At 32.5% G+C, this 24,030-nt stretch overlaps 1 protein-coding gene across 1 annotated transcript in view; it reads right to left on the bottom strand.

Moving 5' to 3' along the window:
- LOC145269030 (uncharacterized) overlaps positions 1-24,030 on the bottom strand; it is a 202,028-nt gene that overhangs the window by 113,294 nt on the left and 64,704 nt on the right. The window lies entirely within an intron of this gene.

The following is a 24,030-nucleotide window of genomic DNA, read 5'->3' as shown; positions in this document are numbered from 1 at the left end:
GGAGGGTTGCCATTCGGACTTTGAATTAATTGTAGGGCTAAGGAAAATTATGTGTGAACATACTGAAAACTTGACAGAGACAAAGCTAACAAAAACAATATTAGAGGGGGGAGCGGTTAGTTTCACAAAAATTTAATGTAAAATAATTCATCATTTCCTGGCCGTTCTAGCATTTTAGGACAGTTAACCAATTTATTTTTATGTGTATTTTTCTTTAAGGAAGGATCTATTTTTTGTTTGTTTGTTTGTTTTAGATGCTTGTATGTATCTTACAGAGGTATTTTGTTGGGGGGGGGCTTGCCACTCGAACTTAGTGTTATTGTTAGGGTTAAAGAGTGTTTTAGGAGGAGACTTGCCACACATAATTTGTATTAGAGGTGAAGTTAAGAGAGCTTTTTTTCAAAGAGAGCGTTCAAAAATTTGTTGATTTCTATTTTCGAGGTTGAAGGTGTTAATTCCATAGGCCGTTTATACTACGCTGGAGCAGGTTGTAAAAATATCTTTCGCTTAATAAGTAGAAAAAAAAATAACGAAATAAAAAGCTTCTTAATTGTAGTTTGATGTGTTTTCTAACTGCTTTTAAAATTTCAAGAATATTGATATAGATTTTGAGGGTTTGTATTACTATACACATAGATTCGAAAAAGTTGTCAAAAAAACAAATATATAACAAATAAATGTTATCAAAAGCAAGTTACTTTTCTACCTAACTGGATAATTTTTTAGTGTTTTTATTTAATGTAACATGTTTATTCAGCTTGAAAACTGTTTACCGATGTTTTGGATAATTTAAAATGGCGCCTGACTCTCTTGAAACGGTAAGTTTGGGGAAAAGAGTTAAAAATAAAAAAGTAGACAAAATACTGCTAGAAACTCGCTCAATATATGTTACCGTGACATAGGCTGACATATATTCGGTGAGTTTTTAACAGTATTTTGTATAGTTTTTTTTAATTTTTAACTCCTTTTCTCAAACTTACCGTGTCAAAGAGAGTCGGGCCGGGCGCCATTTTTAATTTTCCACGGTAAACACTGTATTTTTTTCGAGCTGAATAAACATGTTACATTGAATAAAAACACAAAAAATATATCCAGTTTGGTAGAAAAGTAACTTATCTTGCCTTTGATAACATTTATTTGTTATATATTTGTTTTTTGAGAACTTTTTCGAATCTATGTATAAACGAGATTTTGATACTTATTTTGATTTTGAAAAAAAAACATTTGTGGCTGTTCGCAGTAAAACATTGTTTTAATTCGCTGTTCAAAACTAATTTAAAGAATAAAAGTGCATGCAAGCTATATATCTACAAAAGTTTTTGTTTTTTTAACCATGTTTTTAAATTTGACGAGATTTGTGAGAAATTGCAACAGATTTATAATGCCGAATTGGTTAGGATTGTTGTTATTATATATTCTGAAAACCGAATAGTTCTAAACTAATGTTATTCTGATAACAAAATAGCTCTAATTAAACATAAGAACATTTATATTCATATTTTCATGTTTTTCTTAATTCGTTCTTGAATAAAAATTAAAGAACGCGTGTTTGTTTACAACTGTGCTATCGCTGATTCTACAGGCTGGAGCTGCTGCTGCTGCTTAAACTTCATTTGACCAAATTCGATAAATATAAACAATTTTTTTTTTCGGGTAGGTCCTTTTAAATTATCAATTACCGCGGTCCTACTCAACATAAAACAATACTTTTAATTGATAAAGATAGTAAAAAGATTGATTTACTTACTACTGGGTGTCCGAAGAATTTTTTTTTCAAAATGTTCAATACTCGTCATATTAAAGTCTTATTTTTAACACGACAAAAAAAGAAATGGTCAAAAATATTTCGGACACTTGACAGTATTAAGATTAACACCTCTTCTAATTGGTTCCCAAATTTCATGACGAAATTCTTCATACAATCACGGTACGGACCTTTAGAAAACAGGGGGGGTCATTACAAAACCTTACCGAAAACGCCATTTTATGACGTTCACATTTTTATCACTTTATTTGCTTAAAACTCTTAAAATATATAATGTACATTCATATTTATTAATTCATTTGAAAGTATATTCATTTCCGAACAAAACAGTAGTAATTTGAAGACTTGAAGTGCTTTGGTTTAAAAAATATGGCTATTTTAGTAGAACTACCTTGAAATCTGTGATTATCCAAAGCGTTTTTTCGTCCGTGTGTATTACTAATATATATACACATTATATTATATATATATATATATATATGTTTTATATATTATATATATATATAAGTTACAAAATGTATATGGCGATTAAGCTACACTGAATATTCCGCGTTTCATCCAGTTTAGGATTCTTCAGGCTCATGCGCGAATTCTATGGTTTTTTGTTGTTTTTATATGCTACTTTTCTATGTACATTTTAGTTAGCCAATCAGCTTACTAGTATCCACCGCACCCTTCCTATCAGCCAATGAGAATGCATTTATCGGACAAAGGCCTATTTGACCTCTGGTTGATCTGCTGCTTTGTGTGTGCCTGGATATTTAGCTTATTGATCTGTTTTAAATCTAGGTTAGTGTTTTTTATTTAAATTTTTTTTATTTTGTTAGTTATATATATATATACACACACACACACACATACATGTATGCATATTCATGTTTATTTAATTTATTTATTTGTTTATTTTCTATTGTTTTTATTAGTTTTGAAACTATTTTGTTGTTTGCTATTTCCCTTCTACAGTTTAATAGATGTTGGGGTTCTTTAAAGTACAGGATAGCAAATTTTTCATGAAGGCATAATCTACATGGGTTGTCTAGGTCCCTACACGTAGTAGCTTGTCTTATTTTCCATTCGACTACCGGCGAATGTCCGCTTTCCTTGAGTTCCCAGTATTTATTCGCTAGTGTTGTTTTCATACAGTGTTTTTTTATTGCTGAATGTACTTTTGTGGTCATAGTATCGAGTTTTGAAGTCTAAGGAAGTCATACCTACTTAATATTTCTTGTTATTTGGGTTTTCTTTCGCAAATATTGTGGCCTGCTAAACTACGCTTTTGGTTAGACATTTATTTTGAAGTGGGCAAAATGTGCGGTGTCTACAGTTGCATTTATCTTGTTCGTTTATATATATATATATATATATATATATATATATATATATATAAATTACTATTTTTTAATTATTTGATCATTTCAGCTTTAAAAAAATATTGAAACTTCTATCAACCCACATCTATTTTGCTTAGTTTTTGGACCATGAAATATAAGGGGGGGGGGTAGAATACCTAAAAAAATATATTTCTGCCAATATCTAAACCTACTTTTAATATGTAAGTTTATTTAATAATGAGTGAATATCGAAAATTTCAGGAAAATATGATTATTATTTGATTTTTACTAGATTTTTATAACATGGATGTGTGAACAGCTTAAAAAACGTCACTACATAGGAACGTTGTTTTAAAGTGTTGATAATGTTAACACGATTTTTGTCTTGCCTTTTCATTATTTTTGTATGCTGTAAAAAATTAAAAAAATATTAGCAGTTTATTTGAAGCTTTTTCTATTAAATGGTAAAAAAGTTAGGATGATAATATTAAATTACAATTACATAGTGTTACATATGGGGGGGGGTAAAACTGTGGGACGCATTACAGGTACCTAATGAACACGCTCTGTTATTCCTCTCCTCTATGATTTTCAAAGTAATTATTTTGAACTTGTTTAGTACTTGTGCATACATTGAGGAATTTGGTGAAAAAAAAAAAAAAATTCTTTTCAGTATTTTCATGTACAAATGTAACAAATTGGTAGCTCATTTCCGGACCATTCTAACTTAAGGAAACTAATTTTTTTTTTTACACTAATCTTAAGTCTGAGTGGCAAGAACATAAAATGATATGTCTAAAAAAGTAGAAACTCCCACAAAACAACATGCATAATCTGGCATAGTAAAAAAATGGTTATTTACTTTAAGATGCAAGAACAGTCCGAAAATGAGGGACCATTGTATGTTAAATTTATGTGAAACTGGTCTTTCATCTAAAATTCTAAATTATCTTTTTGTTCTTTTTTGTTAAGTTTTTCAGGATATTCATTCGTAATTGCCTAAAAAGTCTCAAACCTTTGGGGGGGGGGGGAGCAGACAGTGTTAACCTACAATAATTTTACCTATTAGGTTCTGATATTAAAATTTATTTTTAATATACGACAGTTTGAAGAGCATTTGTGATCAAAATCTTGCTGACTTTAATTCTGATCGGAGTATATGGTGCAATGGGGGAAAATAGCTTGTTAATCTTATAAATTCTAAAACAAAGCCTCTCTGCTTTCACTATCAATGCTCAGACCCTTTTTTAGGTTCCAATTAAAATTCTAGTATTGAATTTCATACCAGATCGAAAATGAATGACCTGTATCCAATCTATTTCTAAGGTTGCTGAAAAAATGGATGGATCCTTCTACTGCTCCAAAAGTATAAACTCCTGATCCAATATGCCAGCTTTACAAAACTCAGATACATCCTAAGTTGGATGCCGTTTCCAAATTGGAGAGGTGTCACTTAAATCAATTTTTCATTCTTTGATAAAGTCTAAAATCAACTTCATTATCTACTTCTCTTCAACCCCTTTTTCACATAAGAAACCTTGCTAGTCTTTCTCTACTCTATCATTATTTTCATGAAAGGTGCAAGACCGACTAATCTTTAGTTCCTCCTTGTCAGACAATTGATTCGTTTGCTAAATGATTGTAACATTGTGCTTCTAACCACGGCCACCGAGATATAGAAGGCCTGTTAACTGAAAAATGCCTGCAGGTAATGTAGGTAAGATTTGTTGAACTGTTATTGTCGATATTCTATGAGGGCATTTTAAAAAAAAAGCATTAAAACATGTTAAAAAAGACAAGAAAGAAAACCAATTCGATTAATAATAAAACTGAACTTTTTTTCTATAAAGATTATCTATGTAAAATGATGTAATTTTAAAGCAATATACAATCTAATACTGATAAAGCTGAATTTAGGAAATAAACAATTTAAGAAACAGAAAACACAAACAATTCTTGGGCTTCGGGACAAGATCAGTGTAGTAGTATCTGTTCTGATGCTATAATTCACCTTTTCTGTCCTCTGCCGGTGAAGGAGAAATCCTTCATGACAGAGACAATTTTAATTTTTGTTCTTATCCAGAGTTCCCCTTATTGGGGAGCTGAATTTTCCCCACAAGATAAATGCTGAAATATTTAAATAACTTAATACAGAAATTACATTTAAAGTTTTGGTTTTCTGTTCTTCTATGTTCATTTTTCCCCATGTTTTTCATCAAAATGTGTAGCATATTTTCATCAGTTACATGGTTAGGAATTCTATACTCCCCTATAGTCTTCATTTTCATGTCAGTGCAGAATATATGAATACAGAAATGAAGTTCTCATAACTACTAAAAGACAATCATACTATAATGTGAACATTGGTTAAAAACTGAGAAAATATAGTAAACATCTATGATATCAAATCAGGGTGGTGGTGAATTTGGGAGGGGACGTTATTATTATTTCACTCATTAAGAGTTGTCTCACAGGCCATCAGTGATAGGTTATTGCCAGTAAGCTGTGATATTCGCTGGAGACTGCATGACAACAAGTCTCCCCAGATTTCCAATGTTCTCCACCTCTTGACCACTCATGCAAATGATTGCATGCTATCGCAACAGCCGGGTGACAAAATACCTCCCCAAGGTACCAGATTTGAACTGCACACTTCCAGTGGAGATCTGATTAGTACTCTCCCATCTCAGACTTTCCATCCTCCCTGACCCTTCACAACTAGTTGGTGTGGCGCCAATCGATGTCATCTACAGTGTTTTTTGGCACTTCAAAAGTTACGTGAACCCTGTCTAAACGAGTTTTAATTTAATGGCTGCTCCCTGAGGTTTTCTTTCACTTTCTTTGCATATATCTCATACACTTTTTCTGTAATCAAGCGTTTATTTCATTTTTTGAATTTTTAAAATTTCTTTAATTAATTTGATTCATGCTTTTATTTCAGGCTTGTTTTCATTGTATTTTAATTTATTTTTATTATTACATTTTCCACACTAACATTTTTTTTTCATACATATTCAAATAATGCTTTTGGCCTGTATTTCTTTGGCCTCAAATAGTACCTTCAAAAAAGTTTTTGTGATTAAATAAACCAATGAAAACCTTTTGCATATGTGCTTTTTAGGAAGAAACTATTAATTTAAAACCTGTTCACACAAGGTCCACATTCCCTATGAAGTACCTTTTTTTTATTATTATTGTTGTTGTAATAATAATAATAATAATGGTGCTTGTGCAGTGTACATACCGTGCTATATTTTAGATAGGATTTTCCAGTAAAATTTTATGGTATCTTTTTTTTTTTATTAAATTGTTAGGTGAAAGTGCAGAATAGTTAGAAAGCCTCTCCCTATTAAGAATGGCTTTCTAAATAACATTCAGTACGGTAAGTACATGGCACAAATACCAAACAATATTTATAAGATAAAACAAGAAAATATGTTAACTAAAATTTAATGTACTCTTTATTTTTAGTTCAGATCAAAACTTTAATTAAAACTGATTAGTTAATGAATTTTTAAGATAAATTTGTGTTCGTATGTTTAGTGAGAGAATAAAAAATTTCCTATATCATTTCCTATTTCAGTCATGTAAATTATTTACAGATAAAATGTTATAAAACAAACAAAAACTTTTAAGTTTTAAATATATTTCAAAGAAATAAACTACACCCGGTGCTAAAATATTGAATTCCTCAATAAAAAAAAAAAAAAAAATGTTGTGAAAAATGCTTCCAACTTTATAATATTTGGAAATACTCAATGAAAAGTTATTTATTATTAAAAGAACGGACTGAAAAATATTATAAAAATTGTTGTTCATTTTGCAGTTTAAAAAAAATAAAATGAAATATTCGACTTCCTTTGATAGATATAAAAATTCAAAAACAATCCACTTACTGTTATATTAAAATTATCCCAATGTGCAATTATATAATTATCCAAATGGAGAAGTGTTTTTTCTCTTCAGGAGAATAAAAAACCTGCACAATCTAAGGCAACGAAAAATATTTTCATGGCCACATGGTTGAACATAGGAAACTTTCTTTACCTACATGTTGATCTGGTAAGGACGTCATGCTGTCATATTCACTGGTTTACTCTCTTGGTAGCCGTGTTCTAACTCAGTTTTAAATCACAATACAGTACGAACTGAAACTGAGAAGAATCATGAAAAAAAAATTCTTCCATCCACTATTCAGACAGGTATTCAAACAACTTTGATAATGGTTTGGGTGCGGAAACTATTTCTGGACATGAAACAACCCACAATAATTTTACAAAACAATGTATGTCCTATATCAATTACACAAGGTTCCTCTAACATTTCAGGTATATCTCTAAAGATAACAAAGAAAAATCATTGAAGTCACTAGAAATATATCAGGTTACACACTTTAATAAGTCTTCATACAAATCCAAATATTGATCTCCCTGATTATCATGGTTTTAAGGAGTTTAATGGATTTAATAAAATGCCCAAGTTAATGTACAGATGTAAACATTTGTACATATCTACAAAACAAGATGTGTGCAAATGCTGTGAAATTACTGAATTGGTTGTTTTTGTTTTACGGCATATCAACCCTTTTAAGGTTATTTAATGCTGAATTCAGTGATTTTGAAGAACAATTTTTTAATAGAATATATTCGTTTTTTTTTCAAGTTGGTTTCTATTCAACCCATAGTTGGGACCCTAACAGGTACTGTAGTATTGGGAATCCCAGCTTAAATGCTATCTAGGTAGTTGTAGAAATAGCAAGTTATGTAGGTATATTTTCGATTCCCATCAGCGAGTTTAGTGGGGTCACAGAAGGTTAGATTGGACATCCATCAAACTAGAGTCACCTTTTGTCAACCTAGTTAGATGCACCGGAAATTAGGGGTGACGTGCACCGGAAATTAGGGGTAACGAGAATTGTGGTTGTAGGTTTCCGGTTGGCGACCACATGGGTTGGAGTTGGTTTGGCCTTGCAGATGGAACAGACAGGAGATTAGGGTCTATCCACGGCAACCAGTGTCCATGATAGGCTTGCCTTTAATAAAAAAGAATTCAAGCTTCAAATCCATCTTGTGTTATTAATGCGTCTGTCTGCAGCAGTGATCAATCCCCACGAGATGGCAGCCCAGCGACAAGATATCATCCGCTGGACAAGGCAAGCAGGTATGTATGCATAACATTATTTGCGCATACATGTTGAGACCTTTCAAGGCAAGAACTAAGAGCACACACACACACACATAAGTAAGAACATATATGTAAGAACACAGACTTTAAAAGTACCCTTAAAATTACTTTTAAGTAAAAGAAACAGTATAAGAGAATAGCAGCAGGAATGTTTAATAAGTAGAAGTAAATAAATAAACAAACAGAAGGACGCCCAAAACCATTCGGTAACAGTACTACCACTCCTGGTCAGAGTGGCCCTGGGAGCAATGGTAATTAAAGGGTGGCTCGACACTCCCCAAAGCCCGCAAGCTGGGGTCTCACCATCGGATATAGTTTAAGGTCATATCCAGGACCGAAATTACTGGAAACAATGCTATAAAACATGACACTGATAAAGACAATGATATTAATAAAGGGATATAAAAAATGATGCTTCTTAAAAAAAAAACTTATGTTCTTATTTGAAACTTGAAGAATAAAAAAGAAATATAAACTAAATTTCTTTTGAATAAAAGTTGACAATTATTGTATACTAGCAGGGGTGCCCGGCGTTGCTCGGGTGTTTGGAGGTGTATGCTGTGCAAAAAAAGCAAAAAAAAAATGGTTAATTTTTTAAAACTTTGACCCCTATTATGACCCCTTAAAATTTATAGTTTCGGGCTCAAATCACTTTATTAAGTTAGATCCAGGTTCAAGGAACCTATATCTAAAATTTCAAGTGTCTAGACCCAAAATTGTCGGAGGAGTTTGGTAGAGTTCTTAAAGGTCAAATCGTTGAAATGTAAATACTTTTTTTATGAATTTCCGAAATATATATTATATTAACCAACCTCCGGAGTTTTGTTGCTGATGTGCGTTGATCCCTATATATGTACATTCTTTATTTGCCATTTGTGACACCGTATCCGTCAACGAACACCCAGGATAACTAGACAATCCACGGAGAACAGGCCTTGAGGACCGAGCATCCGAGAAGAATCCCCAACGCCTTAACGAAGAACTCACTGGGTGACGCGACGTACTAACGGTTGGCAGACCTGGTTGCCCAGTCGACATATCATAACTGCACCGACCAGGGTGCAGATCATAACTGGGCCGCGATCAAGGGTCAAGGACGTGTAAGGACACGTGTCAAGGTCACATCTGGTGCCGTGACCAGGATTCTTCAATGCAAGCAGCTGTTGCAGTTTTTGGTGGCTGGTTGGTTTTCTCCTTCAATTCAATAATGCTGCACTGTAGTTTATGATTTCCTTCAAAAAACGTGCCATGGTTTTTCTTCTGAGTTTTTCCTCCCGGTTGATGTGCCGTAGAAGCCTTTCAGGGTCCAAATCCTGGTCGCGGTCACCAGATGTGATCTTGACACGTGTCCTTACATGTCCTTGACCCTTGATCGCGGCCCAGTTATGATCTGCTCCCTGGTCGGTGCAGTTATGATATGTCGACTGGGCAACCAGGTCTGCCAACCGTTAGTACGTCGCGTCACCCAGTGAGTTCTTCGTTAAGGCGTTGGGGATTCTTCTCGGATGCTCGGTCCTCAAGGCCTGTTCTCCGTGGATCGTCTAGTTATCCTGGGTGTTCGTTGACGGATACGGTGTCACAAATGGCAAATAAAGAATGTACATATATAGGGATCAACGCACATCAGCAACAAAACTCCGGAGGTTGGTTAATATAATATATATTTCGGAAATTCATAAAAAAAGTATTTACAGCATATACATATAGTTGACAATTAATTCAAGCAAGCAGTTAGTTCTACAACTGAGCTTCTGTTGTTGAAATACCTGGTCGGTATTGCGGACTTTGCGTAATTCTCGTTAAGTGATCGACACGTTTATAAGCGTTGAGTTATCAGGCAACAAGCGAGGGGGAGAGAGAGAGACGTGATTCTGCCGAGACTCTGATTCTGGACTCTCTCTTCTTCTGTTCTCTTCTTACTTCTGTTCTGCTCTTCTCTGATTTTTCATTTCTTTTATAATACAATTATGGAATGATGACGACACCCATGTTTGTCATCGACCAATCAAATTGCTTGATTATAATTCGATGGGGCCTTTTCTCATTGGTTGATTATACTTCGATAGGGCCCTTTTTCATTGGTCCATTTCCAAAATTGGATTGACTCCTCCCTTAATTAACGCCCAACTTACACGTTGTATTAATTAACTCCTCCCTGGCTTACTAATGGAATTTCCCCATATCCAGGAAAATTATTTTTCCTTTGACTTAAAGCAAATCACGCGATTTTATTTGTTTTAAAATTATCTATTGATCTCACTTTTCGCTTTGATAATTCAAAGGAATTTTAGCTTATCTTTGAATTAAGTTCTGGTTGTCGGCCATTCTATTATATCAGACATTTTGTTTACGTCAAAAGACCAAGAATGCATTTGTCGCTTTGAACTTATCAGACAACACATTTTCCCATCCGAGCAAAAATATTTCATAACTTCCATTTTCATTCGACCTGATTCACCAAATGACAATTCTCGATACGTTATTTTATTGTTTTGAAATTTCGGACAATTCATTTTTTTTCCTATTCTTTGTTCTAAACCATAATGCCGAGTCACTGCGTGTGTTTCTCTTAGATCAAAAACAACCCGACTTTTTTTCCAACTTGTCAAACTCACAGATCAACCTTGGCTCATAGTTTCGCCAATTGCGGGTGTGAAATCCCCACCCCTCCGGCTCCTGTACCACTATGATTTCGGCCCTTGGAGATCAAACGCCTGTGTATTTTGGCTAAAATATTTTATGCATTCTTTTTCGCTTTTGAAGTCTAGAATGTGATTTAACCTCTCGCTACAAAGGCACTCTTGCCGCCGCCATCTCAACAAACTTAGCTCAGAATTTATTCACAAAAAAAAAAAAAAAATTAATAATAATTTTTATTTCTTCAACCCGATCATCGTCCGGGAACAAAAAATTACTTTTAACCAAAAGAAACGTCACATCAACCCTATAGGTCTGATGTGGCCTCTCTTTAGTGTTACAACACTATAATAAGCTCTAATAACAGGAAAATAAGCAGAATAATTAATAATAATGAGTCAGCATCAGATGAATGTGTCTTAGAGAGAAATTGTAACTGCAGAATACCTGGCAACTATCCGTTCGATAGTAAATGCTTAACCTCAGAAATAGTGTACAAATGTGAGATTTAGACCGATAATATTAAGGTATATCTTCGGGCCACAGAGTGCGCGTTTAAGGAAAGATACAGAAACCATACTGTATCCTTCAAAAATGAACCAGAGATGGAAAATAATAGAGAAGGTGTTAATGATGGAAAGGGAGGGGGGGCACAAGAATTATAATTAGAAAAAAGAGGAATACAAATGCATTAGGTGATTGGTTCAGGGAATTTCATAGAAACAAAAAAGATTTTGAATTGAAATGGTCAATAGTAGATGTATAGACCTGGGAAATCAAAAAGGTGCAATCTGTGTTTATTGGAAATCTTCTACATAGTCAATTCTAAAGAAATATTAAATAAAAAGCTGGATGCTATACAGAGATCTCTTCACAGGAAGATTTTTGCTATCACATCTTAAATATAGCCGAGTTAAAAAAATCATTCTGGGAAAAATAAAAGGTTTTTAGGTGCAGATCCAAAGTTTATATAGTGTTAAATAGCTAAGAATGTAAATTGGTTGTAATGAATGATTCAAATATAGCAAGCAAATCTGTATCCCAAAATTCTACATTATAAACATATTTTAGAAATAAAAACCATGGATTACTAGATAAGAAATTTAGATTTATAATAAGGATTAACAAGGATTAGCAATAGTGTCACGAAACTAGTAACACTTTTTTAGCCATATTGATAGCAAAGTGGTTGATACCATTTCCAGATAAATAAAATAGTTTAACAAATAATTAGCAAAAAAAAAAATAAAAAAAAAAATTAAGGAATGGGAATTAATTGATACTGTTTTTGAACCAGTAAAACTTGAAAAATTATAGCTTTTTTTTTTTTTTTTTTTTTTTTACATGGGTGATCACCACTTATCAAGGCTCGGAAGCCACTTAGGGATAAGGGTTATTGTGTGTACAATAATCAATGGGATAATAGGGCAGGTCGATTTGTAACTTTTTTCAGAAAATCAACATGGCACTGGTGATGATAGTTGGGATTTGATGTGATAAGAACATATACCAAAAATTAGATTCCATCTTGAACAGAAAATTGAGCATTTAATTTTAAAAATCGTGTAGAAAAATGCTGACAAATCCTTCATTTTCATAGCATTTTTCACAACACTGACTCTGAAATTTCACTATTTTTATAAAAAGTCCAATTAAAATTGATATATTTATATGAAATACATTGAAAGAAAAATAAATAAATGAATTATAATATTAATTATGAATCACAACTAGCAAAATATCTAAACTTTTACGGCATTGATTAAACAAAAATTGTAAAAAGCTAATTAGCAACTAAGTCTTTTAAATTTCAAAATTCAAAAAGATATGTGGAGATGTATTACACTATATAACAACTTGATACAAGTTACAGAACCATGTATTTCAATTTTTTATTAAATGCAATAATATAAACTCATAATAGAACTAAATTGTTCTGTATAATTTCCTTTTGAGGAAAATGAAGGTTTAATTTGCTGGCACAATGACTTTGTAATAATGTCTTGCTTCTTGCCCATATACAACTTTTGAGAAATATCAATCAAATTTGACCAGTGTGTGGCTGCAAAATTGATAATCTTTTTCATTTTTTTTTTTTTTGAATTGTTCACTATTTCTGGAAAAAATAACACACACAGAAAAAAAAGCAATTATTTGAAAACATTTTTTTTATATTTTTGCGATATAAAACTAACTATTGTTTGGGTAAATTAAGAAAACTAATAAAATTTAATGGATAAATATTTATTTACCTAATGAATGCCCTTTTCTCTCGCATCCAATTCATCTGAGTTTATCATCGATATATTTTCTGGAAGTAATGCAAAAGCACTATATTTTGAACAGTTTAAAACAGTGATTTGGATTTCAGTTAACCGTTTTGTTCTCTGAATCATATTAAAGTTGGTTAAAAAAATATTGTTGGTTTGGATCTCTAACCAACTAACTGCATACACTTGGATGATAAATTTGACCAAAATGTTTAATTTATCATAGTGTTTGAGGATAGATACCTCTGATCCATAAACACATTAACTTTATGGCTTATGTTAGCCATCTTCCTTGATTCAAGGGCCCAATTTTCTAAGTTAACTTCTCCACAAAAAATACCAACAGTATATTCAAAAAGTAGCCTCTGGTCTTCACATTTAAATTATTTGTTTCTTCTGCTGTCAGATAATGATGATTGGGAGGGACACTAATTTTATTAGAATTCTACTTGAGGCAAATCTTGATAATTATTGATACAAAGTTTCCACAAAGGACTAGTAAATGTTGTTAGGCTTTTTTTTGTTCCATCAATTAATTAAAAAATTGCTGTAAATGGCAGTTCTAATGGAATCTGAATATTGGAAAATTTGCATGTTTAATAATAGAGCTAGATTACATAATAAATACCAATATATTATTTTATTTTTCACAAAAAGGAACATAATTGTAGGTGAATCTATAGAATTAATTTTACCTCCTTGTTAGGAGGACAAGTGCAGACTATGTGCCTTGTTTGACAAGTTTCAGTCTTGCACTTTACTGCAAAGTCATCACATCTCAAGACAGAAACTTTACAGCTACAAGAAGATATATCAAACAGTCTGATACAGTTATGGAGCTAAAGATTAGTTTTTCTATTAGAATACTTATTAATGGGACATGTATTACAACAGGATAAGTATTTTAGAACTTAATTCCTGAAGCATTATTTTGTATTGAAGCCATGCATAACCTCAGCAAATTATAGTTTGTTGGCAAACGTAGGTTAATTTATGGTATCATGGTTAAGATATGCTTTTAAAACTTATATTTTGAATAAATTAGCATAGTTCTCATTAGATCCGTTGAATTAATAAATAAATCATAAATGAATATATCAGGAACTTACCAAACTAGACACACCGAACGACCCTGGTTATTTCCCCTTTATCGTTAGGAATAATTATTAGTATTTTGGTATTTTATAACTTCAATTCATTTTTTTTTAAATTCCGGACTTACAGAATTATCTCTCCTCTACTTCTAAACTATCCGATAATCATAAATCTTAACAGAAGAGGAAAAAAAAAAAAATTATATATATATATATATATAAGAAAATATAAAATTAAAAAAGATAAAAATAATAAATAGATTGAGATCTTTAATTTTAAATGAAGAATGAAAATGAACTAAATATAAAGTAATGTTTAGACTTTATTTCCTTATTGAATAAGTTTTAAACTTAAACCTGTCTTAAATCGCATAAATAAGCATGCAGATAATTTTGTAAATAAACAGAGCAAATTCCCGGTACAAAACTTATGTGGTTTCGTAACGATTTAACTTAGTTGATTAGTCCGATTTAAAAAAATAAAATTAAAAATGGAAAAAAAAAGAAAAAAGGAATTAAGGAGATAAAAAAATTAAAAAATAAATATTTAAAAAAAATAAGTTTAATTAAATAAAGAAATACAGAAATCTAATTTAAGAAATCGATAAATCGTATTAATAAGACATTTAATGGGCATAGGTAATTAGTGGTAACGTCATTTGATATTTAGTTTGACATTTGTTTGTTTTTTTATAAAGATACGAAAATAAGTAGATATATAAATCTTTAAAAAATACTTTACAAAGGATGTGACAGAGGTAGTGTTCCCGCTTGTTTTCTTTTCCTCATAAAGGAAATGTTTTTTTTCCTTAATGTTTCATTGTTAAAGTGTTTTTTACTTAATAAGTCTGAAGAAATATTGTTGTGAAAATTTTCAAACGACATTGTTTGAATTTGTCAAAATGGTCGTGAAACAATTGTAACTAACAATGAAATACACTTTTTGTTGCTATCAACCCATTTCTTGAAGTCTTGGTTTTTGTTAAAACAGTATATATAAATTTGTATTCCTGTTTGTCTGTTCATTCACAATTTGATTAAGATATACAAAAGGTCCATTACTATGTTTCATTTATTCCTATATATAGTATAATTCTTGCAAAATATACGATTAAGAGGTGACGCCATTTGCATATTAAGGAAAATCGATTAAATAACGGTGTGTTAGTTATTGTTTATAGTGAAAGGATTCTTTTAAGTGCTCTATTTAAGCTTATTATTTAATTTTGATTTATATTGATAACATTTAATTTAATTTATTTTTACAGACATCAATTTTTTTTTAAAAACCAATTTGAGTTATTTCCCCTGGGCACAAACTTTGTTCTTTTTGTTTTCTTTTTCGACGGATATTAAAACTAAAAGCTTTCAAGTATTATTTTTTGGAATCAGTTTAAATAAAATAATTTCCGTGATTTCGCAATTAACGTGGTCCAGTGGATTTTTATTTTTTATTTTAAAATAAACAATCCAATTCAACCACGATTCCTTATTTAAAACAAAAACTCTTATTTGCGTTTTTTTACCAGTTTGTTTTTCAATTTTTTTTTTTTTTTTTTTTTTTTTTTTACATCATAACTGCTAATTTTTTTTTCTTTTAATAACACAAAAAGTCATAACTCATCATTTTTATAACATAAAACATGTATTTCGGTGAACAAATTCTACTTTGGTATTTTTGAAACGGAATTATTTACAGTTTTTCATTGCAACAGACCGCAAAGACAAATCTTTCTAGACTGAGGTAGCATAAAAGAAATTCGCTTAAACTAGAATATAGTCATGAAAAGGTGCTCAATATCCGGAGAATAGCTTCTTTTCATATCCCTTCTGCCAAAATATCTGGTGGAGAGTTTGTTACGTACTTCTTTTTTCCGGGGGGGGGGGGGGGGGAGGTATCACATTTTCATTTGTTCTTTTATTTTTGAAATTTTTGTTGGGGTAACGATAGAGTTGACATATACTAATGAAAAACTGCTCAATATTCTTAGTATAGTAGGTGTGGCCAAACTGAACTTCATGTCGACCCTATATATATATTAGCAGGTTCTGTTTCCCGGCATTGCCTAGGGGAATTTTTAAAAAAATGCGAACTAAAAAAATATTAAATATTCTTTTTTCATGAATATATGATTAAGATTGTGTTTACATGTACACGTAAATACCCAAAAATATAAGTTATGAGCCTTATTTCCATGCTAATTCTTATTTGAGTCTTGTAAATGAATGAAATTGTATTCTTCTGTGTGATTAATAGAAACTTCCAATGCTTGCCAAAGAATCAGTGACATTTTGTATGTATTTTATGAAGCTGTTTATAGGCATTGTTTATTAAGAGAAAAAATAAATATTCCTTCAGCATATATAATGTTAAAATATTTTGTTCAGATTTGAATAAATTAAATATGAGGAGAGGACAGGTGAGGAGGATCATGTATGAAAATAATTTTCCGAATCCTCTAACACACAGACGCAAAGGAAATCTGAAGTGTTAACGAAGATGTATTGGAAAATGCTGAAACCAATGTATTTTTTGGGCGCTTATGCAGTTTAGAAAAGATATTAAAAAATGAAGATAAAGAAAAATCTCTATGATATACGTGCCAATTGTGGAATGAAGTTCTCATAAAAGAAAAATAAATTTTATCAAGAAATTTTATTTTTTACAGTGGAAAATCAAATTTTAGTCAGATCCCTCCCCTTGTGACAGACGTCTTGGCAAATTTAGACATGAAGGGGAGAGATGCCAGAGGATATAACTACATCTATTTATTGAAGTTTGCAAAAACGCAGTTTTGAATAATTTCAGGTATTCTTTTTTTCTTTCCATTTGCAATTTTCCAAAATTTTATTTTTTTTTTTATTTTGGAGGGGGGGGGGCACCATTGGAGAGTCCTGTCTACACAAAAGTTTTCCATATCTCCACCAAAAAAATTAAATGATAAATGAGTAAAAATAGGTAGATTTGAATGCCCTCCTCCTAAAAAAAAAAAATAAATAAAAAACTTTCCTTGCAGAGTAGATGGAGATTCCCCACACAAGAAAAAATTTAAATAAAATTTTGGAAAATCGAAAACAGAAAGAACAAAGGAATACCTAAAACTATTCAAACCTCTGTTTCTTAGCAAAATTTAAGAATTCAATGAAGTTATCTCCCTTTGTATCTAATTTGCCAAGATGTCTGCATCGTGAGGGGTCTGACTAAAATTTGATTTTCATAAGTGATTTTTCTTTTATTCATAGGGATGTTTAATATTTTTGTTAAACAGCATAAGTAATTATTTTTGTATTCCATGAAGGAGATTGTACACAGAAAAATGTGATATTCATCAGGAACATTCTTTTTTCTAGGAAGAGAGTAGTAACTGTTCTGATGCTATACTTAGTCGAGTGTGTCCTAATTCAATGGTGCAAAAATCCTTCTATACTAAATTTTTAAATTTTTTTATTTATGAGTTCTCTCATTTTTGGGCAGCTGGATGTTTTTCCTCCACATTAAGAATGTACCTTGTGTCAAAATTTGGTCTTGTGGGGAGGCAAAGACCATGTTATAATAATAATGTAATTATTTAAACACCCATTCTTAACATGAGGAGGGTGGGGACATAATTAACTATTCTGTACTTTCATTTAACAATTTAATGAACACAATTACTTCTAAAAATGACATTAACTTGAAAATCGTACCCTCTCCCAAGGTAAAGTTTGAGTATCTGACTAACTTCCCCTGCAAAATAAAAAAAAATGTTACCAAAAGCAAACCGTGTATTTTGTATTTTCATTTAACTATGTACTGTACTGTTAAAAATTGAACATGAAAATCCTAAAAAGAGTGTAAATTTTGCACTCTCACAAAAAAAAAAAAAAAAAAATCAAAAGCTACTGTCTGTTGGCTAGTATATTTCAACAGATTTAAAAAAAGGAAGCATAAAAAAAATAAATAGTGGGGGATTACTTTATATATAAAATTAACATAATAGGAGTACCAATAGCATAGTTAGTAAGCAGTTAAAAGAAAATATTTGTTCTGTTTCAAATAAAACATCCCCCCCCCGATTGATTACGTACCATGTTGAAAAAATAATGATTTCAAAAGCTATTATGAAAATGAGGAGTTTCTTAGACAAACAATTTGTATTTTCACCCAACAATTAACAAAACAATTAACAAAACAAAATATACCAAATAAAGTGAAAAAAAAAATAAAGAAAAAAAGAAAACTACATAACAAATGTTACCAAAGGTAAGATAAGTTACTATTCTACCTACATAGATAAGTGTTTTTAGTTGAGGTATTTCTAGCATGTTTTAATAGTTATGAGGTTTCTAAATATAAATATTACTAAAAATTAACTTGACTTGAATATCCTATAAAGGAAAGAAAGCAACATATTTCATTATCTGTATAATGAGTGTGTACGTTAATGTAACAACATAAGATACAGAAATATCGCAAAACAAATAATGTAATTTGCAAATCCTATGCCGAAACATGTCGCACGTTCTCAGTTTTGATTGATGACTTTGTAAGATGGTCTGTAGGTGTCTAAATTCATCAAAATGCTATTTACTGGATTTCTTCACTTTCATAAGATTATAGTCTTATGAAAGTGAAGAAATCCAGTAGATAGCATTTTGATTCGTTTTGACTACTATACTATATGGTGATATAATAGGTGGCTCATGTTTAGAAGTATATGAATGGAATCTTCACATGTGTAGTATACGTGTATAGACAAGGATTAGTAAGTTTTACTACAAGTCTTGTGAAATCAAATTAAAAGAAGCCAATTTTTAATAGGACAATATGGCAAAACAGTTTGTCTCCATGATATTTGTATGTGAAGTTTGTCATGTTGGAAGCCGAGGTGTTCATAAAACTGAGTATATGTAATTGTAATATGTATAGTGAGCTGGTAGGTTCAGTTTACACTGTTATTCCAATAAATGGTTAAGAATAAGAAATCATTTAAATTAATCTGTAACAGTAATGTATTATGCACAAAATAGTAATATGTTGAAAGGCAAATAATAAACCATCTTACATACTACAGTTAACCAAATAATAAACCATCTTACATACTACAGTTAACCAAATAATAAACCATCTTACATACTACAGTTAACCAAATAATAAACCATCTTACATACTACAGTTAACCAAATAATAAACCATCTTACATACTACAGTTAACCAAATAATAAACCATCTTACATACTACAGTTAACCAAATAATAAACCATCTTACATACTACAGTTAACCAAATAATAAACCATCTTACATATTACAGTTAACCAAATAATAAACCATCTTACATATTACAGTTAACCAAATAATAAACCATCTTACATATTACAGTTAACCAAATAATAAACCATCTTACATATTACAGTTAACCAAATACTAAACCAGCTACATACGAGGGGCGTGCAATAAGTAATGCTCCTGACCCACTTCCCATAGCACTAGAGCAACAAAACTTGGCACAGTTATTAGTCTTTCTCTACATAGGAACCACCAAGAGTTATGCATTTCTCCCATCATTTGATGCAGCTCTGGAGACCGTTTTTGTAGAACATCCCAGGTTGGTCCTCCAACCATGACGTGACTTCAGAAATCAAGGCTGCATCATCTGGGAAACGCTTTCCTTTCAAAAACAACTTCATGGCTGGGAAGAGGTGAAAGTCAGAGGGTGAAAGGTCAGGAGAGTAGGGAGGATGAGGAAGGATTTCATAACCACACGTCTGTGCTTCTGATCTGGCGACATGCGAGTTGTGGATCTGCAGGAGGAGGGCACCTTTGCTGATCTTGCCCCGCCTCTTGATTTTGAGAGCTACCCTTAATTTCCTCAAAAGTGAAGCATAATAAGCTCCTGTAATTGTAGTACCCTTTGTCAGGAAATCTGTCATCACTACTCCGTCCTGGTCCCAGAAGACTATGAGCATGACCTTGCCAGCCGAGGGCTGCACCCTTGCCTTCTTCTTTTTGGAGGTGATGAGTCCAAGTGCTTTCACTGCATTGAATTGGCTTTGGTCTCTGGATCATAGTGATAGACCCAGGTTTCATCCTGTGTAATCAGTCTTTTGAAAAACTGACTCATCTTCTTGGCACATCTCCAAATTCATCCTCAAGCACTCGACGTGTTCTCTTCTGGAATGGTGTGAGCAACCTGGGGATCCATCTGGCAGACACCTTAGGCATATGCAACTCGTCATGAATGATAGTTTCCACAGACCCTCTACTAATCTTGATATCTTGGGCTATTTGGCGAATAGTAATGTACCGATCTTCCAAAATGGCAGCCTCAACTTGACGGACAGATGCCTCATCAATGGCAGAAGGAGGACGACCAGGTCTGGGAGGTATTTCCACAGACATCCGGCCATGTTTGAATTCATGATGCCAGCGTTTTACAAGGTCATATGATGGGGCATTATCACCATAAGTTTCTTTATTTAATCAAAAGTCTCCTATGGTGTGCGTCCTTTCAAATACAAAAAGCTGGATCACTGCTCAACATTCAACAGGCTTCATTTCACACCTGACTCAGTTCAAACACCTGTAAAACAGAAACCACAATTAGTTCAGACGTGTAATTTGCCACATAACCCGTAGAGATATAAATCATTGCACATGCAAAATTTCAACTAGATCAGACAACTGGAAGTGGGTCAGGGGTATTACTTATTGCACACCTCTCGTATTACAGTTAATTAAAAAAGAAACTAGCAACATATTACAGTTAACCAAAAAAGGAAAAAGTGGCGATTTTGGGTTATGGAATAGAAATTTGCATCAGAGTTTTTGCCATTCTCTCAGAGGGTTTATGTATTTGAAAGAGTACTTCCAACAAAAAAAAAAAAAAAAAAAAAAAAAAAAAAAAAAAAAATAGGAATTGTAAAAATGTATAGATTGTGGGCTAGGAACATGCTTCAGATGTAGATGGTGCACATAAAAGTTGTGCATATGATATATTTATTTAATATTGAAAGTGGCAGGGGAAAAAGTGTTATATACATGTATTTTTAAAATACAAGGGTAAAATATCAGAAAAATAAAAAATGTATGATATAAGAAAAAAAAAAAAGAAGCAGATTATTAAAATATAATAAAGAACAAAGGAATATTTTTAGAAAGGTATTCAAAATAATTCAAACTTTTGTATTTTTTGGTGCATATGCAGGTTACTGACCATGCTATTTTTGGATTTTCAAATTAAATTTTAAATCTTTTTATTAAATTGTCAGACAAAAGTAAAGAATGGTCTTCTCAATAATATTTCAGCACAATACAGCCTCAAGTACCAAATAGGCATGGAAGAATTTCAAGACAAAATTAATCAAAATAAGTTTTGTAATATATGTATTTTTTTTTTTTTTTGTTAAGTATGATGGTCGAAGGGCATATTTAACAAGTGCCAACAAAATAAAAATAAAGCAAAAAAGCCAAAATTCATCATTGGTTAACTCCTCTTTAAAAATGCTGTTCAGAAATAGTTTAGAATCAGCCTTGTACATCTCTAATGTCTGCATTCCTATTAATCACTTAATCATTTTCTATATGAAAATAAAACTTCATCAATTTAAGGAATTCTTTTCCATCACATTTCCATAGATCGTACAGATTTTTCTTTACTTTTGTTTTTTTTTTTTTTTGATAGGAAGGGGGAAGTTCAAAACAAACACTGATTAAAATGTCTATAAATTTAAATACAATTTTGTGCATTTAATTCCATTATTATATTTTAAATAGGATTTTAGAAATGTAGTTATATTGCATTTTTTTATTTCAATAAATATTAATTCAATGTATAGGTAATTGCAAGAAAAGCACACAATTTTATTACTGTACAGATATTTTAACCCTACCAGACTGAGTTACTGATATACCATAAATTTCCAAAAATGCTATATACTGAGCTACCACTAAACTGGTATTTTTCAGACCATGTGTTTTTGTGTTGTCAGGGAGCTAAAAATAGCTACCCAATCGCTGCTCAGACTAGATTTAATGCAAATTCTGCAAATGGCTTCCTTTGTTTAGGCGGAGTTGCGAGTTGTTTTGTCAAGTAAAGTAGCCATGAAGCAAGCTAATGACCAAACAAGCACTTTGACAGATAAACAAGCGAAACCAAGGAGTTTCACAGTGCAACAAGTGTTGAATAAAGTGACAAATTCTGATTCAGACGAAGGCAAATTTGATCAGGAGTATGTTTCTGAATCAAGTAATGCTAGTGATGATGAATATATCGATGAAAGAGAAAATGATAATTCTAATGATGCATGTGGGCCTCGATCAAAATCAAGTGTTCAAAGTAGGGGCATGTCACACAACCAGGCGATGGCAAGATTCTGGTGTGGTTGATGAGGGATGGAGTCACAATTTTGTAGTTCCAGATCTGGATTTCGATGAGGATGGGAAATGGCCAGTGAACATTCCAGGTCATATCACTGAAGTAAGTGCATCGATTTTCTTTTGTTGTTTCCTGAGAATGACTTCTGATAGAATTTGACAAAGACTAATTTACGTGCCACTCATATGTGTAGAAAGGTGCAACTACTACTACTGCAAGAATTTCAAGGATATTTCTGTTGAGGAAATGAAAGCCTTTGTTGGGCTTGAGGACCTACATGGAATATATCTGTATGAAACCCAGCTATTGGGATTACTGGTCAAGTGATGGAAGGGTTCCGCAATGTCATGACACGAGACAGATTCTTGGCCATCTGGACTTTCCTGCATGTGGTTGATGACGATGCTAGCATTGACAAGAGAGACAGAATCTACAAGATCAGGCCTTTTCTGGAGTATCTACTCACTAAGTTTCAATACCAGTCCAGACACCACCCGAACCTGGTCCCAGAAAAAAAAAAATCACCTGGCGATAAAACAGTACAGAAAGGACAAACCCACAAAATGGGGCATCAAATCATTTCTTTGTGAAGCGGAGACTGGATATATTCTCGATGCAGAAGTCTACACCGGGGCAGCACCAATGCCAGTCCAAGAATTGGGTGTGGTCGGGAACACGGTTGTCCTTTTGACATCGGCTGGGATGGAGGGCAGTTCACATATTCTGGTCATGAACCGCTTCTACAACTCAGTGACTCTGGACAAATATGCTGTGAACCACCTATAAATTGGGGTTTTTGGAACTCTCCTGCAGAACAGAAATTTCCTCCAAAGTCTCAAGGCAGTCAAGAAACTCCCTGGAAGTGAAAGTCACTACTTGTGTCAGGACAGTATGTATGGTATGGCAGTACAACAAGCCCATCATTTTCATCTCCAACTACCATGATCCTGTAAAGACGGGAACTGTCAACAGGAAGAAGAATAATGGTACTTTCACTGATGTGAGCATTCCACAGCTTGCCTTGTACTACAACAATTACATGGGCAATTGCAACAAGAATGACCAGATGACCCGCCTTCACCGTTATGATGCCACTACTACTGGCCCTGATGCCTCTTCATCAAATTCTTCATGTTGACTTGCTACAACTCCTATGTGCTGTACATAAGGAAAACCTCTGTACTTTACAAGATACATTTTGTGTCTGGAACACTATTGTTCTACAGCTATTTGCAGAGGACAACAGGAACCCTGTGCTCAACGCCTGAAGACAGGCAACCACTTCCCTGAAATTCCCCATGGCACCTCATCCGACCACATCTATGCTGTGTGTATGGAGAAACACCCGAGATACAACCAACAGCACCCTGGAGTAATTTACAAAAACAACCCCA

This window comes from Euprymna scolopes, chromosome 4 (genome assembly GCF_053919585.1).
Source record: "Euprymna scolopes isolate OS-2025 chromosome 4, ASM5391958v1, whole genome shotgun sequence".
In the NCBI taxonomy this organism is placed as follows: domain Eukaryota; kingdom Metazoa; phylum Mollusca; class Cephalopoda; order Sepiida; family Sepiolidae; genus Euprymna; species Euprymna scolopes.
Note: the sequence above shows the minus strand (reverse complement) of the source record. Positions and strands in the feature narration are given on the sequence as shown.